The sequence below is a fragment of the Theobroma cacao genome, chromosome 1 (genome assembly GCF_000208745.1).
Source record: "Theobroma cacao cultivar B97-61/B2 chromosome 1, Criollo_cocoa_genome_V2, whole genome shotgun sequence".
NCBI lineage: Eukaryota > Viridiplantae > Streptophyta > Magnoliopsida > Malvales > Malvaceae > Theobroma > Theobroma cacao.
In genome coordinates this window covers 13,343,455-13,346,822 of record NC_030850.1, presented here as the reverse complement: position 1 = coordinate 13,346,822, position 3,368 = coordinate 13,343,455, and positions in this window count along the sequence as shown.

Below are 3,368 nucleotides of genomic sequence, written 5' to 3'. Positions count from 1 at the left end.
TTTCGTTTCATTTTTCACAACAGAATTCACAACCATCTACATTTTGTCAAACACCTTTTGTACATGAATTTGTTCTTGACTCTTTTCCTGTTGAACCTACTTTTCATTCTTATATTGATTTTGTTCCTATTGCTACATCATCTAATCCTTCTTATGCACTTTCAGATACTATACCAATTTTACAGTCACTTGATTCTTCATCAAATTCTACTAAAATTCCTCATAAACCTAATTCTGTTGATATTGAATCCCCTGCTTCTACTAGTAGTCTTATTCCAAATAGAAAAAGTGATAAAAATAGACATTTACCTAGGTACTTAGATGCATATCAAGTTGATTTCCCATCACATTATACTCTTGTCACATCTCATATTATCATCAATTGTTTGTCAACTCAACAATTGTCCATTATTCGCATGGCCTTCACTGCTTCTTTGTGTAACATCTTTGAACCTAGTACTTACCATCAAGCTAAGGATCATCCTCACTGGAAAGAAGATGTGGCATCTGAATTGAGTCCTTTAGAGGATAGTGGAACATGAAGTATAGTCCCTTTACCCTCCAATTCTCATGCTATTGATTGTAAATTGGTATACGAAGTCAAAATGAGAGTTGATGGTAGTGTTGAAAGGTATAAAACTCATCTTGTAGCTAAAGGTTATTACCAAGTTAAAGAGTTTGATCATCAAGAAACGTTTAGCCCTATTGCTAAACAAACTATAGTCAAAATTTTGTTGGCCTTAGCAGTAGCTAAAGCTTGGTTTTTATTTCAGTTGGACATTAACAATGCTTTCCTAGATAGGGATTTTGATGAAGAAGTCGACATGACTTTACCTCCTGGTTATGAGGTCATGGGGGAGCATACATCCAATGCTAAGCTTGTTTGTAAGCTACATCGATCTCTATATGGTTTAAAACAGGCTTCTAGGCAATGGAATGCCAAGTTCACTATTATCCTGCTTCAGTATGGTTTTCATCAATCTCTTTTAGATTATTCTTTGTTTACATTGAACAAAGAGGATGTTGGTTTTTATAACATTGCTTGTTTATGTGGATGGCATCATAATTGCTGCAAGTTCTAGTTAGTTAGTTGTTGATGTAAAGACCTATCTCAATTTTCATTTTAAGTTGAAAGATCTTGAAGCTGTTAAATGTTTCTTAGGTTTTGAAATAGCTAGATCTTTTAAAGGCATTTCCATTTGTCAGAAGAAGTATACACTTGATCTTCTTCAAGAGCATGGGATTCTTGGGGCAAAGCCAACTACAGCCCCCATTGATTACAACCATAAACTAGGGAGAATACCAGATGATGAATAGCTTCCTGATGCTATTGCCTACAAACAACTCATTGGTGAACTTTTATATTTGACTTTTACACGGCTAGACATATTAGTTATAAATGTATTCATGAGACATGTCCTTTATGGATATGGAAGCCAATTTTTAAGTGACATAATACTTAAAAAAAATTCTTAATTATTCAAAAAAATTAAAATAAATTTTTATTCTTTTATTAAGTTCCAATAACTCTTTATATTTTTATTTTTAGTCAAATAAACTTTTATAACTAATGATTGACTAATTGTTGTTAGTAAAAATGTTACTTGTCATTTTATATCACGTTGGTGTTAATATTTTATAATGGATAATGATGTGACATAATGATATGATCATATGATATTTTTTTGCTCACGATAGTGCTATGTCAACGTCACGAGACATAAAATGATAAATAACATTTTTACTAATGGTAATTAATGAAAGATTAATAAGGACCTATTTGACATAAAATAAAATATAAAGATTTGATTGAACGCAATAGAAGGAATAAAGACTTATTTAATTTTTTTTCAACAATTCAAAGATTTTTTCAAGCATTATACCTTTCTAAATTTTTGATTGAGAGTATTTTCTCTGCAGCTTTAACAAAAATTTATTGAGGGTATTTTCTAGATTTTGAAAAGATTTTGGAATGTGAGAGAAGAAGAATTAGGTAGAGAGAGTTAGAGGCAAGGATGTCAACGGGTAAGGTACCCGTTAATTTTGAAGTATTCGAATCTGAATTCAATTAATAAATAAGATACCAAACCCTACAACTACCTGAGTATTTTTTAAATTTACTACCCTAATATATACATACTACTTACTAATTACCCAACCTTGTTTAAAAATCCGATTATATAAAAAAATTATTAAAATATAATTCATAGGTACCTAATTACTTGAACTCAAATCCCTACCCGTTTCCATATACAATAATATTTTTCATCCATATTCAATATAATTCATTAATAATTAAATTTATAAAAGCACACAAAAAATAAAATTTAAATTTAAATAATAAAAAACAAATGTCTCAAATATCAACTTGAATAACTATAAATAAATATCCAAACAACAACTTAAACAACATTACAAGTTTACAACAAGGCAGCAACATTACAAGTTTAATTAACTATATCAGTTTGTCCTTAATTACAAGAAATTAAAAAAAGCTAAGTTTCAAAATTATTCTAATCTCATAAGAATAAATATTATAAGTTTATATAAACAAAGATATATATATATATATATATATTATAATTAATAATTTTATAAATTATAATTTTTGTAATGTTAACGCAAAATAGAAAGTAAATATGTTTGTATTTAAAGTGTGTATATATATACACACACACTAAAAGTGTTTTATTGTATGTATAATAGTAATTATATTCTTTATATGTCACGACCCGGTACTCCCCTCGAGCTTGTAACAACCGTCGCGATGTCCCGGTAGACACTCATTGTCAGGAATGTCAACCCGAAACCCCGCAAGGCTTTACTATTAGTTTCTCATTTCCCTTGTGAGCAACCATTGTCAAATATCGTGTTCTAAAAGATATTAAACTGTTCCCAACTAAAAACAAATAAAATATTAATTTTCGACTCACAAGGATATTTTGATCATTTTTTTCTCAAAAATTTCGAAACTGGCTAAAACGTAATATACAAGTACAAAACACATAATTCATATTCAAAATGAGTTTAAAAGTCTAAAATCTTCATTTAAAACGAAATTACGGTTATTTGAATATAATAAGAAAATAAAAGAAATATTAAGGAAAATATTCTATTTTCTTATAAAACAATATTTATAGAGTTATACGTGAATAATTTTTATAGCGTAAAAGCTAAATAAATTTATACATACTGAAATACAGTAAGCCAAAATATTTAATTTAATTTACAATAACAAGAGGGCCCCCGAATAAACAAAAGTAAAGAGGACTGTGAACCTACGATTTGGAAAATGCAGATCCAATGGTAGTCCTCGATGAGATCAGCTATCTACAGTCTATACTGAACCTGAAATGGGTGGAAAGGAG